The sequence below is a fragment of the Balaenoptera physalus genome (genome assembly GCF_965194825.1).
Source record: "Balaenoptera physalus genome assembly, chromosome: 1".
In the NCBI taxonomy this organism is placed as follows: domain Eukaryota; kingdom Metazoa; phylum Chordata; class Mammalia; order Artiodactyla; family Balaenopteridae; genus Balaenoptera; species Balaenoptera physalus.
In genome coordinates this window covers 141023456-141038093 of record NC_138882.1, presented here as the reverse complement: position 1 = coordinate 141038093, position 14638 = coordinate 141023456, and the positions used below count along the sequence as shown (strand labels likewise).

The window sequence follows — 14638 nt, the reverse complement described above, 5'->3', positions numbered from 1 at the left end:
TATTCTACAGAATTCTAGGCAAGACCATTGGGTGTTGCTGGAGACCCAAAGGAGTTGATTTATAAGTAACTTGACATTCATGTGGAAGTGATGAGAAAAATACATAAGGAGCATCTACGGTGGGATCACTGAGCTTTTCAAAACTGAACTTTTAATTCTTAGATCAGAAAGGGATGCCCAAGTCTGGCCTTCATGTGAGCAGAGGAGAGAATTCCAGGTTGAGGAACAATCTTAAGGACATCAGGTAGGTACCATCCCTTCTTATCCTCTCCCACCCAACCAGCCCTTTGGCAAATTACCTCCATACTGCCTACTGCTGTAACTGCCTAAAATCTTTTACTTACGAATTAGTTCCTTTGAGTCACTCCTTATCATTCCATTCATTCTGCATGATAACTGAGCATCCAGAATTACTAGACAGGTTGCTAATCTCTGGCAAGTGGGAGATGAGAGGTTCAGTCTCTGACCTTGGGGAATTCAAGTCTATTGTGGAAAGCAGCTCTATTCACTTATAATACAGCATGATATGTGCTGTCAGAGAAGAGGCCTTGGAACCCAGAAGAGAAGGTTAAATGAAGAAGTGAAAATCTCTCAGCCCTGCTGTTAAAGTCCTCAAAATTCTAGCCATGTTATCAGGAAGTCAACAGGGTTATCACTGCACACAAAGCAACACAGTTTCTTTGATGCTGTTACTGCAATTAGAGGGTTCAAGGGTAAGTGGGCCGGAATCCCAGCTGTTGGCTCTTTTTTCGTGTTCCCGTTCTCCAAGGCTGCCTGGCTACAACCCCCAGGGCAAAGCCCTCTGACCAGGTAAATGGTCAGGGGCTACTGGGATAGGCCAGTTACGTTTTTATCAGGGCACCCAGCTGCATGAATTTAGGAGCTGGAATTTAATGGCTTAGGGGCAAGTGTAGCCACAGCAGGAGGTCTGTGAGGAGATTCGGGGGGCAGGGGGTTCACAAAGACAGTGTCAAATTATAGCAGGTCACCAGGGTGGTGGGGTGACAGAAGGGGTGAGATCACCAAGTCTTCACAGACACCACGAACATTACAAATGAAGGGATAGATGTCGGTCAGGTGATAGCTAGCTTGACCCAAATTGTTCTGGATCCTTGTCTATTAGCTATTTTCTAGGTTTCTGGCTTCCAAATGACATGCAAAAACTGGGCTTTAATCGAATCCACTGTCTTCTCCAGGGATGTAACCAGAACATCACTCTGCTGTAATACAATTCTAGTACAGCCATCCCAGACCATATTCTGTTTTCCTTGGGCATCCTTATCTGCATAAACATTCTGAACTGCCTTTTTATCTGACCCAGATGGTCTACCATAATTGCCTATGATTAGTTCTATATTCCTTTTATCTTTTATTTCCATCCAAATATATTTCGTCCCACTGCCAACTTATTTATTATGTGACATTCTTTCCCCCTTCAGACACAATATCCTCCTTGACCCATGTTGGCATAATTCCCCCTCGCCTGTTGTGTCTATCTCTTATATAAACTTTCCATCTCCAAATTATTCCGAATCTGTTTCTGGTTTTAGCCTCTCCTTAGTAATCCTTGTTACATAATGTGTCTATTATATCTCTTGGTATTTGTTTTCTTTCAGTTCACTTCTTACCATGCATATGAAAGTCATTTGTAAGGGGAGCTGTTTAGAATTTGCTTTTATTTTTTCTTTGGTTTCTTTAAGTGTTCTGTCTCCATCCTTTGAGTTCTTTTAATCTCTGACCCTCCTCCCTTTCTTCAGCCCCGTTGATTTCCCTACAACATACTAGTTTATACCTTCCTCCCAGATGCATGCAATTTTTACCATTGTGGCTTTGTGTATTGCTGTGCGGTTTTCCAGAAGAGTTGGCTGTCTTTCATGTAACATTCCAGTCTCCACCATTCATTCGTTTAGCAGGAACTCCATTCAAAATCAGTTTTATCCCAATCATTAGCATGTGCCTAGAGCCTGAAGGAAGTCTGATAGACTAAAAAAAAAGTGCAATAAACTCATTTTATGTTTTCATGAGACTTTAGCTGTCTATAAAAAGTCCAAACAACCAATTGAAAGTGAAAATAGTTTAACCCATTGCCTATTCTATTTGGCCTACAGGGAGTTGAATAGTTGGAATTTTTTTTCCTCATTAAATTCTTAACTCAGTTTCCCTACTTCCTTACCTAAGTGTCCTTTTTGTTGTTGTTGTTGTTGTTTTGTGTGTAGATGTATGTGGGAGTTTGCATCATTTACACACTCCCTTCACGTTTATGGAAAAGCTATCAGATAGGATGTCACAGATATAACTATACTTCTAATACCATTGAATACAGCCAGCAGTAGTGAGGGCTCATGTAGAAGGAGTGAGATAAAGCAGTTACCTTGACTGAAAGTCTAGTGACAATACTTAAATATTTTCATGAAATGTAAATTTCCTTGGGGTTGAGCTGTCTTTAGTCATCTCTGCTACTCAGCTTCCCTGGGCCTCAGTCCCCTCATTTGAAAATAAGGACAATATTAACAATACTTCCTCAATGGGACTCTTCTGAAGATTATCAAAATACTGTCTAGGAAGAAACATTTTATTAATGGTGAGCAAAATAATCAGATGTGACTAGAAAGTCACCTGGGTATCAGTCAGTAAGTTTTTGTGCCAGGGAACTAGCGAGTTATTCAATAAACTTAAAAAGAAAGTACATTTTTCTTATGGGAGTAATTTAGTGCCTAGGAGAATACAGATGAGCATAATTACCACATCTCATTGTTTAAAGTACCTGAGGGCAAAGTTCCCCATGCTGAGATCCCATCCTGGCAATAATGTGGTTTCAACAGAGACTTTGAATGTAGAATGTATTTTTCCACTTTCCCCTTGCTCACCCATATGCTTCCCTCACACACCCATTGTTCTCCCTTCCCTGTGATCCTCTATGGCTTCTTTTCTTTTTCCCAAAAAAAGTAATATATGCAGGACAAAACAAAACTTAAATATGTTTTAGAATAGATATTCTAAATACATGCCTTGTTTCTCCAGGAATCTCTTCACTTTAAACATTATGAGCACTTTTTTCATAATTTTGCTACACTGTGAATTGTTGCTTATAAGAAAAGGAATGGCATATTCTTGGGAGATTTATTTCCTAGTCATCAAGTATCTAAATTTTTGCTCCATATTGCATGTATCTTGCTGTTGTAATTATTCCCTGAACTCTTTGAAAATATCCCCAATAATAGAAAGAAATTTAGAGATTCAGTATGTATCTATCACTAATATATGAGTCACCACTATAAAATAATGGGAATGATTTCAAAATTTACACAGATCTCTCTTTCAATATGTCCTACCTGTGTTTATGCATAAATGTAACCGATATATAGTGTGTGGACTACATTGGTAACAGATCTGAATAAAATGCAGTCGTGGTTAAGAGCACATGCTGTGCAAGCACACAGAAATGAGGATGAGTTGTATTCACTTCTTACCACTGGAACTTTAGGTGAAACACTTTCATCTCTAGACATCCTGTTTTCCTGCCATACTGTTGCGGGGGGTGGGGGGCATAAGATCTCCTTTATAAAACTTTTGTTAGAATTAAATGAGAAAACATAAACCTGTAAAACTGTTAATGCAGTATCTGGCTGGCAAAATAAATACTCAATAAAAAAATACTAATAATGTGGTTTCAAGTTTAGAGAGGACAGAAACCAGGAGAGGGAGCTCTGATTGGAACATTCCACTGTTCAGATCCAACTGTTGTTGACCCAAATTTAGTCAACAAAACTTTCCCAATAGTTTTGCTTTTAAAATTCTTGCATTTTAAGCTTATTCATAAACATGAAATTTAGAGGGAAAGAAATTTTTAAGTTTACATTATTTGGATTAGGAGCACAGATTCTGGAGTCATGTCGCTTCCATGAAAATCACAGGGAAACTATTTACTGGCTATGTGATCTCAGGCAGGTTACTTAAACTTCCTGAGCCTCAGTTTTCTCAATTGTAAAATAAAGAAAATAACAATACTTTCCAAATAGAGCAGCTGTGAGGATTTTTTTTTTTTTAATGTATGGAAAACCCTTATCACTGTGCTTGGCACGTAATAAGCGTTAATAAAAGCTTGAGTGCTTTTTATTTTAGAAAGCTGAGGGCCAAAGAGAATTTCATTTGCCCAAAGTCTCACAAATATGCTCTGCAAAGACTGAAGTCAAGATTCATTCAGTTGATGTCAATAATTTGGCTTTTTCTACCACACACTAGGCCCTCCATGTTTGTTCTTTGTACTCACCCTCTTCTATTACCATTCTCTCACCTGTAGCAATCTTTTATCATCATGTAAATTATTCATAGAAAAGAGAATCCTTATTATTATTTTTAATTAATTTATTTATTTATTTTTGGCTGTGTTGGGTCTTCGTTTCTGTGCGAGTGCTTTCTCTAGTTGCAGCGAGTGGGGGCCACTCTTCATCGTGGTGCACGGGCCTCTCACTATCGCGGCCTCTCTTGTTGCGGAGCACAGGCTCCAGACGCGCAGGCTCAGTAGTTGTGGCTCACAGGCCCAGTTGCTCCGTGGCATGTGGGATCTTCACAGACCAGTGCTCGAACCCGTGTCCCCTGCATTGGCAGGCAGATTCTCAACCACTGTGCCACCAGGGAAGCCCAGAATCCTTATTATTTAGGCAGACATTTTAATCAAAGATAGAAGGCCATTGATTCAGGTAGACAAGTTTGACATATTTAGAGTTGACAGTCATATGTTCTCTTACCTGTTAGTCATCACTGTTCCCTCTCCTATCAGATGGTATGCTTACTGAAGCAGGGCCCATGTCTTATTTATTTGTGCAGGCCCCAGCCTTGACAAATTCTAATCATTACCCATATCTTCAAAGTATGCTAGAAATAAAAAACTTGGTAGTATTAATAATCACATATTACAAATTATTTCTAGCATTTTTATTATATATTTTTCCCTTTTATTTCACACTGCATCCCATTTTACAATAGAGACACCAACACTCAAAAGAGGTAAGTAGCTTGTCCAAGATCATACCATTCATAACTGCCTAGGAGGAACACAGACCCTGGGTGACTGACACCAAATCTTCATTATCGGAAGAAAAAGGTGTGGGAGTAGGGAATTCACACACTGACTGTACCTGTTCAGACACAATTTAATCTGATTAAGAATCCATTTCTATGAGAATACCCACACATTTTGTGAGAGAACAAATTTTACATGGCTCAATTATCTCAAGCATAGGTGAGCTTATTTGTTGACACAAGATTAGCTATTCCTTAACCAATACCATCTATGTATTTCTTTTTTTCAAATAATAGGTTCTGACTGATTTTGCAGCACAAGAGATCAGATCAGTTTCAGCCTAGAGTTTAACTCGTGGTAAGATAGTGTGTGTTTAGCCCAACCCATAGCACCATTTAATTGTAGAAGAATCAAAGTTATCTTTTTATTTTTAATTTTTTTTTGATGTGGACCATTTTTAAAGTCTTTATTGAATTTATTACAATATTGCTTCTGCTTTATGCTTTGGTTTTTTGGCCCCGAGGCATGTGGGATCTTAGCTCCCTGACCAGGGATTGAACCCACACCCCCTGCATTGGAAGGCGAAGTCTTAACCACTGGACCGCCAGGGAAGTCCCCATAGTTATCTTTTATGTGACATTCTTTCTCTTTTCAAACACTACATCTGTTTGAATCCATCTAGGCTTCACGTTAGGGTTAGGTTTAGAAATTGTCAAAAACACTTTTAACAAGCTTGTTATAAACCACTACTCCAAGAGAATCAGCTGAGTAAAGTATGTCTCAACAAAAGAAAATATTCTATGATTATTATAGTGTTTGAAAACAAAGACCATGAGAGCTACCGAAAAAAGAGAAAGGGGAGCAAAGTATAGTGAATTCATTACAAGTTTATTTACATCTGAAATTATTAATAATATGTTTATTTTGTGAACAATCATTACCTTTTTCACCAGCCATATTTTATGACTTCATGCAGTTATTAAAACATTCTCAAAATATTAAAGTCTATTCAAACATTCAGACTAAAGGGTTACATGTCAGATGAGTAATGAGAAAATCAATGGAAAAATAACTTGTCAACAAAAAGTCCTTATCACTTTATATTGAATATCAAGAAAATCAATGGAGAGTCTTTTTTAATTGTGATGAAAGTAGAGTCACAGTCAATTTTAATCTTACTTAGAGCTTTACCTTGATCTGACTAGTCAGCATTTGAGTTGTTTCGTTTAGCAATTTGGATATTAAATATTCTATATTTTTGAGCTTTCTTATCAGTGCAGCAAAGACATTTCATAGCATAGTACTTTGACAAGTATTTTTCATATAAGAGATTTGCTACAGAGCTTTCCTTCAATTAAAGCTGATTTTATTCTTGAAGAGAGACATTTTATTTTTGATTTAACATTTTCCTTCCCAAAACAAGGGTTTATATTATTCTATTTTCACCATCTTAACATGACATTGGGTCTTTAATGGGTTAGGCAACTCCATCAGGATCTTATCTTTTAGAGACTGTGCTATCTTTGGGGAATTGAGCCAAAGGATGCTGAAGTGAGATACATCTCTGGCAGAGAAAAGGGAGCCCTATTACAGAATAATTAATGAGATTCCAGAAAAAAGGAGAGCTTAGATCCCACAGAGAGGCTTTAGTCTCCACTAAAATCTAGTACTCCTGCTCTCCTGAGTCCTTAGGCCTTAGCAAAGTGGATGGAAAGCAACACTTAGTTCTCAAACTATAGCTCAGAGAAATGAAAGCAAACTGACATCAGAGAAGATGGAAAGGGTGACACATGACAGATGGAAAGAAAGGGCATGCTAAATATGTCAACATAGGATGTTACCAAAAGAAAAAAAAAAAGATTAAAGTAAGCAGAAAAGAATATATCATGCGAAAGAAAAAATAATGTAACATTCATAAAAACACATAACACAAACAATATATATATGTCCTATGAGCACTTTAGGCCAGTAAAGGATTTAATAAAGCTCTTAATTCAGTAAAGGAAGAGATCAATGGCAATATAATATACAATAAGAAAAAATGAATGGAGAGAATGCAAAGATAAGTAAACAGATTAGGAAATCAAGACAACCATTATAGACCCAACAGTAGAAACAGTAAAAAGAAAATGAATGTAATAGTAAAAAGCTTCAGATAGTCAACATGAATGCAAAAGAAAAAGGCAAAGAGATTAAGGTAACTAGAAGAAGATGATAGGTGTGGAAGATAAAGAAGATCCAACATAAGAATAACTAGGATCATGATGATAGAACCAATCAAATAAGCCATTAAAATATGCAGGAATATAGTGCAAGAAATGTTTCTTGATCTAAAGGAAGAACTAAATTTACAGACTGAATTCCAAGAAACTGATAAAAACAAGTTATGTAAAAATATTTTCTAGTGAAATCATTAAAATTCTAGAATTCTCTGGGATTCTTGACAAAAAAAAAAGTGAGGGAAAAATATCAGGCTATTATCATCCTCATTCACTGTTAAAAACATTGAATGCCAGAAGGCAATGGAACAGTGTCTCTAATGTTCTGAGGGAAAGAAAAATATTACACTCATTCAAATGATGATTCAAAGACAAATGCAAATGACAGACATTCTAAGACATGAAAGTCCTCAGGGAATATAGCACACTATTCAACAACCTGCCAAAATTAAGGAGCCACAGTAAAAGGAGCACCTGTGATCACTGCATCCATTTAAATGTAGAACTGTGTTTAAACAAACAAAAGGATTATGACTACAAAATAAATAAATAAATTTATAGACACTGACCAAATCAAAATAAGTCTGTAAGTAAAGGAGGAGAGGTGGGAAGAATAATAAGAAAGCTGATTTCCTCATCTTTCTTAACAAGTAGTCAATCTATCTTGTCTAAAGTTAACATGTAGGTATAAAAATAAATGATTCTCACCTCTTAGAGATTATTTCTTTCTGGCTATCCACCATTCACCCATCCATCATTCCATCCATCCATCCATCATCTTACATATAGACATATTTTTAATGGTGTTCAACAACTGTTAACATTACTTATGTATGGATGGTGAAATTTTAGGTGATATATAGCTTTCTTCTTTTACTCCTCTGTATTGCTTGAATTTTCAAGAAGTGATCATCACTGGAATGGATTAAAATTCTTTGCCGGTCTTCTCATCAGGAAATGGAGTCTATCTCCCACCCCTTGTACCTGAGCTTGACTTGTGGCTGGCATTGACCTGTGGGACTCAACAGAAGCAATATATTGAGATTTCCATGCTTACCCTCTTGGAACCCTGAGACAAGCAGGCTGCAAAGAAGCCCAAGATGTAAGACCACATGAAGATACAGTCCCAGCAATCCCAGCTGTTCCAACCACCCTAGATGAGGCCCTTGGCATGTGAGTGAGGCCATGTTAGACCAATTCATCCCAACTGAATTGCCAGACTACAGCTGCATGAGTGAGCCCAAGCAGAAATAGTAGAACATCCTAGTCAATCACAGACTTATGAGACACAATAAGTCGTTTTTGTATTAAGCTACTAAGTTTTGGAGTTAATTCTTACATACCAAAAATAAATTATTTATTCTCTTTTACAAAAAGAATAATTTCAGTACTCTTAAAAACCTAAATAAGATGCAAAAGTCCCCATTCTATATAATAAGCGAAGTTCTCCTTAACCTGAACTTTTCAAGGGGTTCATGATTTCCCTGTCAATATGTACTACAGCCCTCTTTCCCACTATTAACCGCTCCTGACATTCTCCATTACTGCCTTTGTCATTCTCTCACAAGGCCACTTCAACCCACACTGTAAATGACTGTAATTTCTCAGCTGCTCCAAAGTACCACAAGCACAAAGCTTGTGTATGTCTCAGACTTTCACTAAAGGTAAAAGATAAGATAGTACAAACACTGTATTATTTATCTATTACTGTGCAATAAATTACTCCAAAACTTAGCAGCTTACAATAAACATATATCAATCACATAGCTTCTGTGGGTCAGGCCTTTGGGAAGTGGCTTAAGTGGGTAGCTCTGGCTTAGGAACTCTCATGAGGGTGTATCAAAATGTTGGTCATGGCTGAAACCATCTGGAGACCTGACTGGGGTTAGAGGATCTGCTTTCAGATGACTCACATGGCTCTTGGTAGGAGCCCTTTTTGGGGCTTCTTGAAAGGCTTCATGACATGACAACTCATTTCCCTCATAGTGAACAAGTGATCCAGGAGAGCAAAAAAGAAGTTGCAATGTCTTTTATGGCCTAGGCTTAGAAGTCTGTTATTCCTGTGATATTCTGTTGGTTACAAAGTCAGCCCTATTCAGTGCAAGGAGGGACTACATAAACACATGAATACCAGGAACTGGGAATCATTGGGGACTGTCTATCACAAGCCTCCTAGGATGAAAGTGATTCACACCATTAGGAATCAGTGTCTGAGGTCTTCATCTCATTAGTTTACAAAACCACACACACACACAAAAATTCAACAAAATTCCCCCAAACAGAGTCACGATGGAAAGTTGTACAGGTTGTTGGACATACCGGTAAACCCAGTAGAGAGATCCGAGCCCTGCACCCTAATGCAGGGTTATGTCTGTCCGAAGAAAGGGGTGTCTTTTTCTGGATTCAAATTTACTTGAAAGCCTGAAATATACCTTTGGTGCTAAAGAAAACAACAGAAGTAGAGCTTAAACCTTCGTAATATTTTAAACAAAATCATGCCAGTTCTGTAATCCCAAAATGAGACTTCTGAGAAAATACTGAAAAACTATTAATATGGAATTTATTTCTAGTATTTGCTACAAATCAGCAGCTTACTGAACTTGCTTTGCAAAATTTGGCAAATTCCAATCTTAACAACTCATCACAATGTCTAAATATCTCCTCACCTTTTAGTTCTTAGTTTGTATCACACTGGAATTTTTCAATGTTTTGAGGAGATTTTTGTTTCTGGACTCCCCAGTGTAGTTCTATGTTTCTGGGATATTGTGTTCTAGGAATCAATAAGAGGTAAACTCACAGAAAAACTTCCTACAATCAGATTGTTTTGCAATCAGATATCCACGTGGAAAAATCTTGAAATGTGAATTCAGGGCTACCGAGACCTTTCAAGGCTACTGCATCAATATTTTTAGTATCTGTCCTTCTAAACACAAGGTATTTGTAACACATAATGGTTTAATCCAACCAAATCAGTTTCTCAAACCTTTCTAGGGCTACTTAATATATACCATGTTCTTCTTGCATGGCAAAGAGCTATTGCTGAGTCATTTAATTGGCTCTATGGAAGAAGAACTATGTGGAGTTGAAGTCACCCCCTTAAGACAGGTCCTTAGAATAAGTGGTTGTAGTCTGTGCAAACTTCCTTTATTTTATTTTATTTCATTTTATTTTTTTAAAAAAAGATTTATTTATTATTTTATTTTTGGCTGCATTGGGTCTTTGTTGCAGCACATGGGCTCTTCATTGTGGTGTGCCGGCTTCTCTCTAGTTGTGACGTGTGGGTTTTCTCTTCTCTAGTTGTGGCACGCAGGCTCCAGGGCACGTGGGCTCTGTAGTTTACAGTACGTGGGCTCTAGCTGAGGCCCACGAACTCAGTAGTTGTGGCTCGCAGGCTCAGTTGCCCCGAGGCACGTGGGATCTTAGTTCCCTGACCAGGGATCGAACCTGCATTCCCTGCATTGTAAGGTGGATTCTTTACCACTGGACCACCAGGGAAGTCCCCTTCCTTTATTTTACATATCTCAATATAATTTATTACTCTGAATCAAATTATTTTTTTTTCTCAGTCAAATTCAGTGTTGTTTTTCTGTTTTATCCCTCTTTTTTCTGTCTGTTTGGAAGGCCTTACATTTGTCTGGTTGTTCTAATATGGGGAAGCTTCTGGTCCATAGTCATCCTTTGTCTTCTGCTGGTGTCTGATAAGGTGCATCTCTTCCCCAGGATTTTTTGGTCCTTTATGTCCACCTGCATCTGGTAAGATTACCCTTGTCTTACCATGGCCTCCACCTGACAGGTCCTTGTACTCCTTATCCCAATCTCAAGGCTCCTTTGAGTCTACTGGCCCCTTTTAGAAAGATCCACACCCCTTTCAACAGCACAGAGCTGATTCCATGTTTCACACTCTGTGCTTGTGAAACTGCCCTTAGACCCATCTGCAGAGTTGCTTCAATCGGCCACTGCTGCTCTAGTGCTTAGCCTGACTCTTCCGAACCACATGCTAGGAGATGAAGACTAGGTTCCCTGTTTTTTGAGCTACTCTCAAATATCTCTGGTGTTTCCACTGGCCCAGAGCAGAATAGGAGTACAGGATCCCTTCTGTGAGACAGTTTCTGATGTCTATTTCCTGTTTATTCTATACTGCCTCCTACCCATTTATTTCGTCTTAGAGATAATTATTATTATCTTTAAAAATCCAACTTCTTTATTTATGGTATTAAATTTATGTACCAACTCTTAGACCATTTGTCTCTGGATTTTTAAAATCAGGCTCTGAGCATGTGGAAAATCTTTTCTCTTTAAAGAATCCCAGATCTCACAAATCAAAAGCTCTGATTTTCGGGCTTCCCTGGTGGCGCAGTGGTTGAGAACCTGCCTGCTAATGCAGGGGACATGGGTTCCAGTCCTGGCCTGGGAAGATCCCACATGCCGCGGAGCAACTAGGCCCGTGAGCCACAACTACTGAGCCTGTGCATCTGGAGCCTGTGCTCTGCAACAAGACAGGTCACGATAGTGAGAGGCCCGCGCACCGCGATGAAGAGTGGCCCCCGCTTGCCACAACTAGAGAAAGCCCTCACACAGAAACGAAGACCCAACACAGCCAAAAATAAATTAATTAATTAATTAATTAATTTTAAAAAAAAGCTCTGATTTTCAAGACTATTATCTCTGTTTAGGTTTCAAAATGTGTTAATTTTAGTTAGGGCTGCCCTAACAAATACCACAGACTGGGTGACTTAAATAACAAAAGTTTATTTTCTCACAGTTCTGAATGCTAGAAGTCCAAGATCAAGGTGTTGGCAAGGTTGGCTTTTCCTGAGGCCTCTCTCCTTGGTTTGCAGACAGCCACCTTCTTGCTGTGTCCTCACATGGTCTCTCTTTGTCTGTGTGTTATCTATGTCCCAATCTCCTCTCCTTATAAAAACACTAGTCATATTGGATTAAGGCCCACCCATATGACCTCATTTTACCCGAATTCTCTTTAAAGGTGCTATCTCCAAATGCAGTCACATTCTGATGTACTGGGGGTTAGGATGTTAATATATGAACTTGGCAGAGGAGGGACTTGGTGGGGGAGGGAGACGAAATTCAACCCACAATACAAAATAATCTATTTAGAAACTCAGTTGACTTCTAAGTTTTCTTTGGGCTCCTTTTTGTCCTCTTTTCTCTGGGGCAAATGAATACAAATTATGGCAATTATGCAATGGATGAAGGATCTCAGAAATCTAATTTTCATGGCTTATAAAGCCTTTCATAAACTTTCACTAATTTCTTCTATGTCTTCTTTCAGTTTTCCCCATACTTCACTTTCTCTCCTCTAGTTAAAAAGAACTCTAGTAAGAGTTCTTTTAGATTCTCAAAATCCCCACTGCGTTTCTCACCTCTGGGTCTTCAAAAACTTTGTTCCCAGATCTGAAATGCCTTCTCTCATTCTACTTTCCTTTACATTGCTAACTCCTACAAATCATTCATGTCTCACTGTCTGCTTTTCCTGGGACCCGAACTAGGTTAAGCTTCCCTATTTGTCAAGCTTCCCATAGCACATAACTGTAAGTTACCATTTTATAGAACTCCGTCACTAGCTTTTCATTATTTATGTAATATCTGTATTTTCTGCTAGGCTGTAAGCTTCATAATGACAAGGACAGTATCTATGTTGGTCACTGCTGTATCCAGAAGGTCTGCCACAATGTCTGGCACAAAGTAGAGGCCAATAAATATTCAGTGAATGAGTAAAAAACTAACTCAGAGGCATTATTGGCTTGGTACACAGGAGTGGTATCTTGTGGAATTACACTCACTTTTTTTTTTTTTTAATTTATTTTATTTATTTATTTTTGGCTGCATTGGGTCTTTGTTGCTGTGCGCGGGCTTTCTCCAGTTGCGGTGAGCGGGGGCTACTCTTCATTGCGGTGCGTGGATTTCTCATTGTGGTGGCTTCTCTTGTTGCAGAGCACGGACTCTAGGCACCCAGGCTTCAGGAGTTGTGGCTCGGGGGCTCTGGAGCACAGGCTCAGTAGTTGTGGCACATGGGCTTAGTTGCTCCGTGGCATGTGGGATCTTCCCAGACCAGGACTCGAACCCGTGATCCCTGCATTGGCAGGAGGATTCTTAACCACTGCGCCACCAGGGAAACCCCACACTCACATTTTTTTAAAACACAGACCTTGCTCTATGTATCAGGCAGAATTATAACTTGTAAACAGCAGAAACTTATTTAAGCTAATTTAAGCAGCAAAAGATATTGAATAGCTTGCAGTGTCTTCCAGAAAACCAGAGAACCAGGTTTGGAGATTACAATGCCAAGTACAATGCCCATATCACAGTGCAAAACTGCTGCTACCTCTGGGCACCCAATGCCACAGCTGACACTGCCAGCATCACTAGACACTAGGCACTAGGGCTACTAGAACCAGTGTCCCTGCTGCCTCCAGAAAGCTGCACCTGCCGCATGACTGCCTCCACCACGTCATCACTACTCCCTCCAGAGACTCCGCTGCCCAGGTAGCATGCCTAGACCCTGTCCTCACTGCCGTGGCCACTCCCACTGCACCGCGGCCACTGCTGCTGCCTGAATGGACCCTGCGCAGACACCACTGATTCACATTATCAGCCTTCAATCCAATAATCCGTTTGGCGGAGCCTAGGCCATGTGACCAAGGCCCTAGCTACAATTGAGGCTGCGGAAAAAATGTCTGCTATCTTAATGTCTGTGGGACATATGGGCTATAACTTATAATGTAAGAAATTCCCAAACATCGGAAGGAGGTTCAGACACTAGGAGGCCAAAAAGAATGACAAATGTCCTCTGCATTGTTATCGCAGAAGTAAGAAGTTCCATGACCCCACAAAGAACTGTGTCTTTGTAATGTGTGTGTGTGTGTGTGTGTGTATTTAATGCATCTTTACAATTGTTGACACTAAACTTGCTAGAGCACAACTAAAAAAATATCCATTATGATGCTAACATCAGTGGTCAGCTTTGCACACTTGTAGCCGATCCGTTCCACCTGCGACTCACACTCAATGCTTGTGTCCATCCCAAGTACCCATTCCACAAATTCTTCCACCTCCACTTCCTTTTCTGTAAACACTCTTTTCTTCACTATCTTGTCTTCTATCTTTTATGTACTTGAATCTTCTCACCTCAAGAGAGCAGAGGCTGTCAAATGATCATGGGGATGTCGTGTTTAGTGTGGGGTTGTACACAGACTAGGCTCTCTCTCGGCAAAGAAGTGTTAAATGGAAACATAAAAGGGAAAACTACCTACCCCATGCCACCTCCCTGCAGACCTGGATTCTCCTCAATGCTTAAGGTTTATTTTGTTCAATGGCTTAGGTAGCTATTTTTGGCATTGACTTGATTCTTTCACTGATATAGATCCCAGACTCCCTT

The 14638-nt window shown here is 39.2% G+C and overlaps 2 long non-coding RNA genes across 2 annotated transcripts in view; one reads left to right on the top strand and one right to left on the bottom strand.

Moving 5' to 3' along the window:
• The window catches only part of LOC309657130, a 260854-nt gene that overhangs the window by 77772 nt on the left and 168444 nt on the right, over nt 1–14638 (bottom strand). The gene's annotated exons all lie outside the window — the stretch shown is intronic.
• Nucleotides 1–14638, top strand: part of LOC309657160 — a 62933-nt gene that overhangs the window by 22040 nt on the left and 26255 nt on the right. The gene's annotated exons all lie outside the window — the stretch shown is intronic.